This window comes from Belonocnema kinseyi, chromosome 8, assembly GCF_010883055.1.
Source record: "Belonocnema kinseyi isolate 2016_QV_RU_SX_M_011 chromosome 8, B_treatae_v1, whole genome shotgun sequence".
Lineage (NCBI taxonomy): Eukaryota > Metazoa > Arthropoda > Insecta > Hymenoptera > Cynipidae > Belonocnema > Belonocnema kinseyi.
Window position 1 is genome coordinate 98,646,402 of NC_046664.1, and position 14,225 is coordinate 98,660,626.

Here is a 14,225-nt window from a genome sequence, read left to right on the forward strand (position 1 = left end):
GGAACCAATTCGAAGCCGATTTCATGCAATTTTGCTTGTGCAACTAAGCATGAATGAAGAGGCGCATTGTCGTGATGATAAAGCGGTTTTTTCTTCTTCAAACGCGGGCGTTTTTCGGCGATTTCGATTTTCAATCGGTCCAATAATCATGAATAGTATGCTCCGGTTATGGTTTTACCTTTTTCAAGATAGTCCACGAATATTATGCCATGTGCATCCCAAAATACGGAGGCCATAACCTTTCCGACCCATTGTTGCGATTTTGGACGCTTCGGAGCAGTTTGGCCCGGTGGAACCCACTGTTTTGTCTGTTGAGTTGACTCAGGAGTGTAGTAGTGGATCCAGGTATCATCCATGGCTATGAATCGGCGCAAAAACTTGGTCGGCTTACGCGAAAATAATGCCAAATTCTGCTGGAAAGTTTCACACGAATTCGTTTCTGGTCCACTGTGAGCAAACGCGGCACCCATCGCGCGCAGAGCTTCTTCATGCCCAAAACTGAATGCACGATATTGCCCACACGTTCCAATGATATGCCTACAGCATTAGCTACCTCTCTCAATTTCATTTTCGGATGATTCAACATCATATCATAGATTTTTTCGACATTTTCTGGTGCAGTGACCTCTTTTGGGCGCCCAGATCGTTCAGCATCAACTGTGCTCGTACGGCCACAACGAAACTCGGTAAACCACTTATGAATCGTTCCAATCGACGGTGCAGAGTCCGGGTAATACTTATCCAGCTTGGCCTTGGTCTCGAATATCGGTTTCTTGCGAAGATAGTAGTGTTTGATCAAAACTCGAAACTCAGATTTTTCCACATTAAAAAAAACTCGGAGGTTAGTCGCTTCTCAGTGCTGTAACTTGTAAATGCGTAAACATAAATGGCTGAAGTTTTGACAGACGTCATTTGAAGGATCAAGCTCGTCGAAAATGGTTCACATTAGTGAATACTAATGCCATCTCTTAGAATTTTCAGGTACTTATCAGACTGCCTAGTACCAACGTTTCAATGTTTCAGAACCAAGCGTTACACTTTCGAGCCATGGTTTCACTCGACTCAGACGCGACTTCCCATAGCGAGGTCTAAGATGTTTACGCATCAAAAATATTTTTTAGAAAAAAATCGTGTGTTACAGTGCGACATCGCATTAAATCTTTATTTTCTCAAAAGAGAATAATTTTTCTGGATAAAATTTTTTTAATTTTTATCCGGCAACACCATATCTTGAGATCAGGTTTTTATTTTTTTTTCAAAAATGGAAAATTATATTATTTATTGCTATGCAAAGATGATTCTCAGCCTCCAAATTCTTAAGTGATTTACTTGGAATCCGCTAACTTGTTCTGATAAAGCTTATTTTCTTCGAATTCACAAACTCAATATCTCAAAAGATAGTTTTTATTTATTTTTTAACTGAAAATCGCATACTATCAGATTGTCAACTTACACATTTTATTTCTCGAAACTAGATGCCGTTTTTAATCAAAATTCTTTGCACGGAAAGAAGTAGATCATTAGACGAACTGTCTAAACCAGTAGCTCTGACTATCTTAAATCAAAGCACAGCTTTTCTTCGGCGAATTTGGTTCAACTTATTATTTCGCGTTCATGTTATTTAAGCTGACTTTTTAAAAGAGCAGGGTGAACATTTCAAAGAGTTGGATGTACTGCATCACTTATTGGCCGTTAACTTTACTGCATCATTTATTAGCCGTTAACACTCAGCGAGATGAAAAGGTACTACTTCACTAATTACTTACTCACATACTACTTACTTACTACTTACATCACTACTATGAAGGATAACTATGCCGATTTCGAATTGTATACACAACAGTGCACACACTGTGTACGATTTATAGTGAGATTATCTTAGGGCGCGCGACTGTTGGTTCTCGCGCTTGGCACTAGCTCTTTGTATTTCCCCACATTTGTGCACAGACTTTTTAAAATTGAAGGTTAAAGCATCGGCAACTGTAATTTGGTGATTGTGAATTCTCGTCTGTTAAATCTCCTTTGACTTTCACGAACAGATTCTCGTCATGTATCTCGTACTTCGCATTTTATTTTGTCCAGAATTTGAACTTTTCTACTTTATGTTCATCTTCAACAATATTATATCAAACGTATTTTACATTTATTTTTGTATCTCAGCCAGCTCAGCGCTAGAGTTTTCGAGCTTACTATGCACTCCGCTGTGTCACGTTCTCTCGCTATTGAGTTTTTGCTTATAATATGATATTATGAAGTTTTTTAGTGAATAACAGTTAAACAAAAATAATTTAACAAAATATTCATGAATTGTATTTTATTTTGAATATATTTTTCTGGTTTCTTTAGATTTAAATGCAGGATACTTTAATGTACACCTAATGTTTACACCGACATTCGGCTTAACTCTTAAGCGGCCTTGAACATGTATTTGAAAACAAACCTATGCACAAATTTTCTTACACTTTGTCTAAATCTATTTCAAAAATAAAACAGATCAGTTAGTCCTTAACTATGCTCTGGACAGTGCACACTAAATTAAATTTTAAGCTTAATAAAGTTGAATAACACTTGTATTTATTAATAATCAATCTAGTCACAAATTTTCCATTGTTATTTTAAAATGGAAAATATACCTCTGGTAATTCGAGGTAGAAGACGAAAAAGAGACGAGAGTACATGGGCGGAAAATGTACGCAAAACTTCTAAGAACAAGGTATATAATTTAATAATCTGTCGATTTAAACAATGAATGTTATACGGTTCTATTAAATCCATATTTTAAATAAACAGTAAATAAAATTAGTATTTTATCGATTTTGCACGAGATTATTTTTTGTGACATTATATTAATATTTTTCATTGATTACATTTTTCAGGTATAGTCATTTTATAGAATGAATTAAATCATACACTAGGAAAAAATTATTGATCGTTTTTTCATTTAAAAATTATTAATATTTCAATGAAATTGTTTTGTGCTTAATAAAGTTTTAAAAAATTGAAGATAAAATCTGTAAGTTTGAAATTTACTTGCAGAGAGAAGAATACATTTCAAGATCAAAAAATCCCGAAAAGGTAATTATGCCAAAGAAACTTTTCACTCCCTTGCAATCTTGTTGCAAAAGAAAATGCTACGAAAGTATTGCAATATCTGCACAAGAGAAGTTGCATTCCAAATTTTGGGAATTGGGAGATTACCATAAGTAATCCATCCTTCTTAGTACTTTGATGAAGTTCAATGATCCAAAAAAAGTTAATGCTCACAAGGTTTCAAGATTAGTAACCTGGACTTTTTTATTTGCTACTGATGACAGAGTAATCATCGTATATAAAAAATGTTTAATGAGTTGTTTAAATTTGTCAGAGAAAAGATTGCGAGTAGTACAGGGAAAAATGTTATATGATGAAAGTTTAGTCAATTGCAGGGGGGTTCAGGAACATTGTTTAACCATGCCACATAAAAAAATCTCATTATTCGCGAGAATGTACAGAATTAAATTATTTTACGAATCCAGAATTAAATTTAACAAAATTGTATAACGAGTTTTTTAACTACTACATAAGTGTAACGCAGGATCTCGATGAGGAAGATTTAATACATGAGTCCACATACGCAAAAAACTTCAATCGAAACGTGAATTTTACTTTCAGATTACCACGTACACAGTAATACAAGATGATGAATTTTAAATGTAGATGAATTTCATTTTTGCATTAAGTTAAGTAAGTCACTTAATTTCAACCAGAAATGGAACTTGAGTGCAGTGTCTGCTATCTGATATACGAGTAACATAATGATTAACTGACAGGTATGTTGAGTTTAGGATGATTTTCATTCGTGCGCTATGAAATTCAATTTGTGCAGCCAGAAAGGCGTGCGCGAAATGCGATGCGAAAATGCGCAAACACTTGACGGATTTTGGCGATTTTAGAAGAGGTACCAAGAGAGCAGCTGAGAGTAGCCATTATGATGTCGATAGCGTTGGCTGGATAGTATCGATCAACACTGAGCTCATGGTATAGTCGTTTCGTCAACGTTTCCTACTTTGATAAACATGTACTCAGATCTATAACGGATTTTGATTTTGAATAGAATAATCGTTCATGTGCGATAAAAAAGGATGTAAAAAAGGATTGAAAATTTACGTTCTGTACCTGGTATTTCAACAATCAGCTAACTTAAATTAACCTATAAGTTTCATTTCACACGCACGCGTTGACAGGAAGTCAACATTCTTTTTGCCTTAAATTAACGTATAAAGTACATTTTACGTGCATAAAGGAGTTGACTTTCAACCAAGCGCGTTACTTAAAGTCATGTTATAATCATCAGTTGACTTTCAACTGGCGAATGATCCTTTTGGTAACATCTGAAAGTCAACCATTTTTCTCTACTGAAATTCAGATTCTTGTATTACTGTGTACTGACATGTGCAATACATGTTACCAAAGTGATTTGAAACACGTGGAATTCCCTGAAATCGCGATTCACAAACAAAAGGTACTGCCCGAGGAAGGGGTTCTCTGCTGCAAATTTAATTATGCTCAGAATCTTGCGTTACCCACAATTCCGGTCAATGAACAGTTTTACAAACGATTGTTGTGGCTTTATTTGTTTAACGTTCTTGTTCATGGTTCCGAACAGAGCTATATGTATCCTATTTTAGAGGGAAATGTCAAAAATGGGTCAAATACTGTATGCAGTTTTCTCCATCATGGAATACAACAAGAATTTGATACTTATTATCACAAAAAGATTGTTCTTTTTGCTAATGCTTGTGGTGGACAAAATATTAATTACACAGTATTTGCATATCTTGTCACACTTTCCATGCAATTGGGTGTCGACATCTGGCATGTCTTTCCAGTTCGGGGTCATTCATATTGTCAATTCGACCGTAATTTTGGAATGTATTCTCAGAAAAAGAAGAAGCTAGAACGCATAGAAACTGTAGAAGAATACATTAAATTAATAAGAAACTCTCGAGATCGTCCGTTCACTATAGTACAGTGTATTGATAACATTTTGAATGATTATGGAAAATCCTTTAAGAAAACTGTATCGCATCCTAAACGTATAAAGATAAGCAAAGCTTATGTAATTCACTATCTGCCAAAGGGAAATGTTGACATTTTTGAGAATTACACAGAAACAATTTTTTCCATCTTTAAAACTCAAACGAAAGTGAAACTCGCGGAGTTAAAAAGAAATCCCCCTCCAATCGTTGGAATAACTGAAGCCAAAATGAAAGACGTGAAGAGTTTATTGAAATACCTCACACCGAACGGACAAGAGTTTTTTAATGAATACTTTGCCCTGATAACGAGCAATAAAACCAAAGACGACTCGATTCTTTCTTCTGATGAAAAATAAACTGTATACTTTATTTTAAAATACATCGGAAATTTAATAAAATGGATTTATATTCAGAAAACTAAACTTGTTGTATTTTTATTCAATCACATATTTAGGTTTTATTAAATTTATAAGCTATACATTGGCGAGACACTTCGTGCCGTACGGGTGTACGCCACGGAGCTTTAGATACGCACGAAAACTCCAGCGCTGACGTTCACTAAATCATAACTGCAAGTTACAAGTGGTCGATTCACGCCGAGCATCAGAGAAAAATTAATAATAATTTTTGAAAACAACGGTTTTGAATTCCTATCATATTGTCAATCGAAGAACATCTTAAAGCACATTCCCTGAAATTTTCATTAAAAAATTTCAAAAACTGAAGCACTGAGCACGAGTTGAAGTGAAAAACGGATTAAAATCAAGTTTTTCAAAAAAGTCAGTTTTTCGCTTTTATTTCGAAAAATAAAAAAATTACAACTTTTTGTCTAGAAGAAAAAAGATGCACAATAAAAATTTCACGTGCAGATATGTCCTTCAAAAATTTTAAATCCAAACTCTGTTTTGAAGTCTCCAGGGGACTATGATTTCGCACGAGAAATTTCTATACGCCCTTATATGATCCGGCCCCTCATTTGTTATAACAAGAGTTTATAACAAATTTTTATATCTGTTTCGGTTGAACAATTTTGATCTTTTTATTTTTTTGTCTCATGTGTGGGTTTTTCAACAATTTTATTTTTTATTTTCAATGCTATTTTTTACAAATAAAACAAAAATTACGCTGAATTCGAATCTGGCCCCAGAAATGCTCAAAGCCTGGGATTTCTCAAGATATTCTAACCTAAAAGTTCATAAAATGCTGTTTTTCGCTACATTGGAGACCAGTTTACCCGGCGGGCTGATTTTTTCGTAAAATATCGTCAAAGCATTTAAGGATTTTGGAGTCGCTGATTTCAAATATCTGGTCAGAGTTTCCAAATTTAAGATTGCGGATCCAATATGGCGGCTACAGCTGACGCACTTCATAGCGAGTTCCTAAAAATTACAAAAAGTGCTTGAAAATGGTTACTCGCGGGTTTTTGGGTCGCTGATCTCAATTCTGGAGGAGTGGTATCAGAACGCGGATATCTCCGATATATGCAGTGGTGATTCCTGTACATTTTTTGTTGACATATTATATTTTACATAACCTAAAAATACACAGGAATCGCTATTGCGTATGCCAGAGATATCCGCCTTCTGACACCACTGATTTGGGGTCATAATTTCTAAATTCAAAATGGCAGATCCAATATGACGGCTAAAGCGGCCACACTTCATAGAGTTACTAAAATTTCCGAAAAGTGCTTGAAAATGGTTACATGTGGGTCGAATCTGCGACAATGGAGTGTGGCAGTTATGGCCTCCGTATTGAATCCGCTATCTTGATTTTAGACATTTTTAACGCAGATTCGAAATCAAGAACCACAAAAACTCTCGAGTAACCGGGTAGTATGCCCTCTCAAGCAATGCCCAACCCTACTTTCCCTCACCCTTCCTATTGTCCATTTTAATTATTAATTATACTTTTACTTTTTGAGTCCGCCATAATAACGCGATACTGTTTCAACAAAGGTCAATCTAGAAAGTTCTTTGGACTGATACATTTCCATTTATTTTAAAACAAATGAATGCTTGCGTTTCGATTCAAAGTTCTGAAATTTATTAAGCAAATGAAAACTGTTACTTTTAATCCTGGTTTGAAGTTGAATCTCTTTCAAAACTTCAGTGAAATGGAAAACATTTCGACAATTTGAACATTTCGAAAACACACGACAGTGTATCTCTAAAGAAAAGGGCGGCGCAGAGAAGGGCAGGGGAGAAAAGGGCTGGACATTGGTGGACTTACTGACGCAGCCCGTGCAATGGAAGGGGACGTTTGCTCTTCTCAGCTGGTGGCTGCCTGTGAAGGTCGGGAACGAAAAGTCAATCTCCCGAGTAACCATTTTCAAGCACTTTTTGTCAAAATATGTCAGAATATGTACTAAAGATTCTCAGGCTCTGAGAAGCTCTTAAAAATTTTCCGCAGGCACTCAGGTAGATATTTTTAAAGGCCAAGGTAGCTCGTTTAAAGTGTCTGAATGATTTCAAATGTCCTTTTCGAAATTGAAATAAGAATACGATCATAAATAAGAAGCAGAGAGGCTGAAATGGAAATGAGAATTCGATCAGAAACAACAAGCAGAGAGACTATCTGAATAGAGTAACCGACACTCACTAAGGGTTCTGGTATTAGCTTTCGGATTGAAATTAAGAAATAAATTTTCTTAATTTTAAAGTTAACAGCCTAAAACATAAGAATTCGAAATCTACGGATTTCGATTATTTCAGATATCTAACCTTTTTTTAATGTTTAAAATTGGAATGAATATAACGTATCTCGTAAATGGAATAAGATACGTTAAAACAGACAACAATTTTAAATTCAACTCCAAATTAGTATATAAGTATATAAGTTATAATTATAAGAGATCTATAATGACAAAATATTCTACAGCGTATCCTTATAGTATCCACATAGTATCCCTTCCGTATCATGCAAAAAAATCTGAAAAACAGCAAGGCAGGCAGTTAATTTGTTGCAATTCAGATTCTACGTTAAATTTTCCATTAGATTGTCATAGAGAGATTGCAATAGATTTTTTTGCATTAAAAACTTTAAAAATCATAATACCTATCATTTACTTGGGCAAAAGGCGGCTTCAATCACATCTTCTTTTAGTAGCAGTTGATAGGCGTTATTCGTCGGTGTTTTGTTTTAATTGGGGTGAGGGGGTGACCGGAGATCGGAGAAGTCAGAGTCGATGCACTTGTTGGATAACTGCATTTATTCTTCAGAACTTTAATATAACGCTTACACTCAATGACACTTGATTGCACTTGATTCACACTACATACACTTCATTCACAATGCGTATACCCGATTGACACTTGTCAAGCAATAATGCACGTTTGCTCGGGTTGGAGCATGAATACTAACTGAGAGAGCTGACGCGCGGCAGTCGGTGAGAGAGCAGTGGACGGCTAAGGATCCTCTAGGAAAGGATGCAACAAACCATGTGCCTAGTACGGATTGGTCGAGCTGAGTTTACTGGAGACTTCCGTTCAAGTTAGGTGGGGGTAGTGGAGGCAGCTGTCCGTCAATGCAGTGTGTAAATATGTGTGTGTATGACACAACCTTACATTCAGTTTGAGGTTAAAAGTACGATCGTGCTCAGGGAGTCTGACATCACTTCCTGTCCACTTTTTACGGGTCTGTGGAGGGGGAACATTGGCGCATCCTTCTGTAGAGGATCCTTATGGACGGCTATCGAGTGGCGCCCTCTACTGAGGACAGGTCGAAACCAAGCATACCGCCCGCCTCGTTCCTTGGAGGACCATCTTCTAGTCAGCCGCCATTGAAGCCGAATTTGAGCGGGCGACTGTTGAGAACCATTTTGATGCTGACTAACACCGTACTAAAGTCTTCATAGGTGAGCCTGCGGTTCTTAAAACGCGTTTGAAATGTTTTTTAACCAGCTTGACCCCGGCTGCGAAGATTTGAAAGCCTCCCGTAACTCGAAATAAGCCCGATCAAAATACGTGCCGTTGTCGCTCCACATCTCTGAGGGCTTGGCTCTGCTACTGTTGAATCTCGTTAAACCTCCCATCAAGCTGTCGGTTGTCATGTAAGATTATGTGGCAACATAACGCGAGATTGACGCCGGCAGCAGCTCCTGGACATGTTCAATGTAATTATCTATCAGAGCGTTTCCGGTGGGTTAAGTAGACGACAGGAAATGTAGCGCTATTTGAGAATCAGTCCAGGCAACGCAATTCGCTATGGGTACGTCCAATTCAGACGCCAATGATCGAAGTAATTGAGCCGATAGCAACGAGGCTCTGAGTTGTGAACGAGGAAATATCATTCTTGGGGCTTGCGTGGCAGGTGGCCGAAGACTCCGAATTGGCGAAAGTTTAGTCTTGGCTGCAAGAAGCTGCGTGGGACTTGCATGTTGGTGGCGGTAGTAAGTAAGTGTGCAGTGACAGGCGGTGAGAAGTTTTTACAAAGTTTGTGTGGAAAGTGTGAGTAGAGTGTGAGGAGGTGAGTACGGTTGTGAGGGGTACATTGGGAAGTTATAAATTAATTTACATTGTAGTTGGGGGGGGGGGGGATTTGACTAAATAGGGAAAGCGAGGTTAGGTTTGCAAGGGAGCGGGGTAGTTTTGTGTTTAGGGTTTTGGGTCTTCATGGCGTGTAGGGATGGTTCTTGTATTGATGGGGGATGTTAGGGGTGAGAAAAGGGTGGATAAAGGGGATGTGAGAGGTGAAATGGGGCAAAGAAACTGAAATTTTAGGGCGGTAAGCGGCAGTAGCCTTAAGAGACATCTGTGGGCGGCAGTAAGTACTTTTCTGTATGGATAGGTTACAGTTACCGACGGACGAGCGGGAGGTGGGCAGCAAAAGTACTGGCAGTGCTGGTAGTGAAGTAGACGGGGAGGAAATTTCCAGAGGGACACGATGGCCAGTTGTGCGTGGCTCGGTGTCAAGTGGCGCATCAGGGAGGGGGAAGAATTGAAGCGGAAGAAGCGATCGGGCAAGGGAGGAAGCGTCCAGTGCAAGTGAGGGGAAGGATCTCTTGAAGAGGAAAAGGGAAAGCAAAGAGAGTCCGGAGAAAAGCGCGGTAGAGAGTCCCTTTAAAAAAGTGTACGAACACGTAGGTCACCAACTCAAAAAATGGAAGGGCAGACGGAGGAGTCTATCGGGGTGCTGATAGGCGAGATTAGAGGGTTAAGGGAGGACGTAAGGGGGGCTATGGAGCAGATGGAAAGTATGAGGGAGGACCTGAGAGTAAGAGATTTGAGATGGGGAAAGAAAGTAAAAGAGCTGAGGGGAAAAGTAGGAGGATTGCAGAAGGAATTAAGGAAGGAAAAAGAGGATAAAATAAGGGAGATGGGAGAAGATATATGGATGTGGAAGGAAAGATTGGAAAAAAGGCTGGAGAAGGTGGAGGGCAGGTCGCGAATGGAAGCAGTGGACAGGGGGGAGGGTGAGAAGCAAGTTATTTGGGAGAAAGTGGAGATCATGATAGAAGAGAAAGTGGGAGAGCATAGGAATGAAAAGGAGGAGAGAGCGGATAGGGAAAGGATAAGGACAATGGAGTTGTGAATGGAGAGAAGGCAGATAGGAGGTATAATATAGTGATAAGAGGATTGAAGCTCAAGAGCGGGGAAGAAAGGGACGGGGTGGAAGCGCTGCTACAGAGCATAGGGTGGATTAAAGGGAAGATAGGAAAAGTTAGGATGGAGGGAGAAAGAAGAATGAAGTGGCGGTGGTAGAATTGGAGAGCTGGGAGAAAAAACTGGGGGTAATGCGTAACAAAAATAGGATAAAGGACACTAAGGTTTTTTCGATCAAGATTTGACGAGGAAGGAAAGAGATGTTCAGATAATGCTAAATGACAGAGCTAGGAATGAGAGGAGCGAAGAAGGAGCAGTGAAGGTAGGGTATCGGAAAATTAAAATAGACGAGAAAATCTGGGTATGGGACGAAGAAAAGGAGGTGTTGAAGGAAGTGCAGGGGAATTTGCTTCGATGGAATTAGGGGGTGGGAGTAAAGCAGGGTGGCGGAATGTTAAAGGTGTGTTACTGCAACCTAGCAGGGGTAAGGAAGAAAGATGAGGATTTCTAGAGGTATATTCAGGAATTTGATGTGATTGGACTGGTAGAGACGTAAGTAGAGACAAAGGAATGGGATTGAGTAGAGCGAAAGTTGCTAAGGGGGTATTGGTGGAGGCTGCAGTAGGCGGTCGAAGTAAAAAACAAAAGAAGGGCTAATGGGGGAATTATAACAGGGGTCAGGGATGGATTAGAGGAAAAAGTTCATGGAGTGGGAGAGGGGGAGAGCATGCAAATGAGGGCTGCAAAGATAGGAGAGGTGATGTATAAGTGTGTGACTGTGTACAATAAGGATGGAATGGAAAGGATTAAAAGAAAAAAGGATTAAAGAAAAGTGTAAAAAACTTACTAGAAGAGAGAGAGAGATGAGAGTATGGTGATAATAGGGGGAGACTTTAATGCGAGAATTGGGCGGAAAGGGGACCTGTACCAGGAAACGGAAAGCTTTGAAAGAAAACCGAAGGATAAAATAATAAATAAAGAGGGGGAGATTCTAAGAGACTTGATGGAGGATAGAGGGTGGACGGTGGCGAATGGTATGGTAAAAGGGGACGAAGAGGGAGAATACACATATGTGAGTGAGAGGGGTGTATCAGTGATAGACTACGTGATTATGAATATGCAAAGGTTTGAGGAGACAGAGAAATTTGCAGTGGAAGGAAGGGTGGAATCAGACCATCAGCCATTGAGTTTGTGGATACAGGGGGAGGTTGGCGAAAAGCAGAGTGGGGAAGAAGGGTCGTTAGGGGAGAGGGTGTCATGGTCGAGAGAGGCGATAGAGAAGTATCAGGAGCAGTTGGGTAACGTAAGCTTTGAGTGGTAGTCCGTGGACGAGATATGGGAGGAGATATGGGAGGAGGAATAAAACTTGAACTATTAATTATTTCTAACAATTCTTCTCTATCTATTCCTGATCTAGCAAAATTAATTAGTCATAAACATAAACATTAAACAAAATGGTCCTTCGAGTCGGATTGAAGATCGTGAAAAAATATTAAAAAGTGTTAAATTGGTATTGAAAAGATCAAAGTGAGAAATTTTATTTAGTGAAAACACAGGAACTAGGTGGAAAATATGTTGGCTTCAGGTCACATAGCAAAGATACTGAACTCTTTCATGCTGTCATTCTTCACTGGATCGGTCTTTCATTATTCTTCACCTAAAGGAAGAAATAACAGATTTGCCAGCTGATATTTACATGATTGTCAACACACTTCATTTTTGACTTCATCGATTTTTAACCTTCTCCAGTGGTCAGATGAGAACTTTAATTTACCCATAATTAGAGAGGTTCGTTCTGGCGAACAAAATAATAATTCAGACCGTAGTATTTCAGTGATGATTTATTGACATTTTATTCATAATTATGCTCTCGTACACTCAAATTTGCTCGCATTGTCAGAGTACTTTAAAACTAAAGTAAATAAAATCTTTAGTTTGCAATAAGACTTTCCAATTTTAGCTGAATTATCAGCAAGTGTCAATTTGAATTTCTCCTTTTGTTAAAATGGATCCATTATTCTCTGAGTTATCAGAGATTTCTCAGGCGATTCTACGCACTGAAACCAATTTTAAGAAAATTGAAAAAGCCAATCTAACAGTGGCTACTGTCAAATCCCGGATAGAACTTCTTGACCAACGCTGGAAGAGTTGTGAAACCCTGAATCCGGAGATTAAAGCTGGAACTACATCGGCTGAGCGTGAGAAATTGGAATATTTCACAAAGTCTAAGTATCTCGCTATTGGAAATGTTTATCTTAATGCGCGAATTTTTTTATATAATCAATTGGTCTTGCTTACTCCTGAAACAAAGGCTAATAAAAGTTTAAATCAGTCTCAAATTATTCGTCATGATTCCTTGCCTGTTAAACTTCCTCAAATCACTTTACCGGAGGTTTCAGGAGACTACAAGGATTGGGAGAATTTCCGCTTTTATTTAATGCTTTGATAATTCAAAACGATTCCTTGTCAAATGTAACAAGATTACACTATTTGAATTTTTTCTTAAAGGGCGAAGCTGAAGGTTTTTTAAGACAAGTTTCGATAACTGATGCTAACTTTATCTCCACTTGCGAGTCGCTAAAGACCAGATTTGACAACAAAAGAGCTTTAATTTCAACTCATTTACAAGCCTTTATCAATCTTGCTAATATGTCGAATAATATTCTGGAAGACTTAAAAAACTTACGCGATAAAACAAATGAGTCATTGGTGGCTCTCAAAAGTTTTAAACGCTTAACAGAACATTGGAGTGATTTACTTGTTTTTATAATAGTTAAAAAGTTTGATATAAGTACTCTCAAGGAATGGGAGATGCATATTGGTTCTAGCACTGATTATCCTACTTATCAACAACTTGACTCATTTGTGGAGACTAGCATACGTATTTTGGAGGAGATTAAAGCTTCAAAACCTGTTGCAAGTTCTCAAGAAAAGAGTAGGACTTCAAAAAAATCGGGAGTTAGGAGCCACAATGCAACCTCTAGTTCAAAGTATCTCCTTTGTAAGGATAATCACTCTTTATCTAAATGCAACCAATTCAATGCTCTGTCTGTGGACAGGCGTAGGGAAGTTGCAATCCCGGCAATTCTACTCTAGGGGTGGGGGTGAATCATGTTTCGGTTGGAGAAGCAAACGATAAAGTTTGTTTTCATTTTCTGAATAATCATTCAAATTTATCGCGCTCTACCTTACTTGCTACGGCCGTTATTTCCTTCCAAGCTAAAAATGAAAGAAGTGACAGTTTTAGAAATTTTCTGGACCAATGAACTTAATGTTGTTTTATTACCAAGAGAGCAATGAAAATATTAAGTCCACGCTACAAAAAGGTTAAAGTAGTAGTATATGGGGTTGGAGGAGTTAATATTGGTTCTTCAAGACAGTTAGCAGAATTTAATTTAATTCCTACACAAAAGAACTGTCCTGAAGTCCACATCCAAGCTTCAGTATTATTACACCTTACATCATATACTCCTACTGTAAGATCTAACGTGGAGAATGAAAATCAATTAAAAGAGTTAGGTTCAGCAGATCCAAATCCCTTTAGCTCCCATCAAGTTGATTTGATTTTAGGAGCCGATAAATATGGATAATGTTTTCTTCCTGGTCTCCAACAGGGTATATTGGGTTCTCTTACTGCGCAAAGTACCGTTTTTGGTTGGATATT

General features: G+C 38.1%; 1 protein-coding gene across 5 annotated transcripts in view; it reads right to left on the reverse strand.

Annotated features, from left to right (window-relative positions):
* LOC117178017 overlaps positions 1-14,225 on the reverse strand; it is a 79,930-nt gene that overhangs the window by 20,430 nt on the left and 45,275 nt on the right. For 2 of the 5 annotated variants that reach the window (XM_033369207.1, XM_033369203.1), the window contains exon 1: positions 8,076-8,341. The exons of 2 other annotated variants lie outside the window; for them this stretch is intronic. The gene's annotated coding sequence lies outside the window, so the exon portion shown is untranslated. Of the gene's footprint in view, positions 1-8,075; positions 8,342-14,225 lie in introns of those variants that run through there. One more of the 5 variants, XM_033369205.1, reaches the window with a different exon arrangement.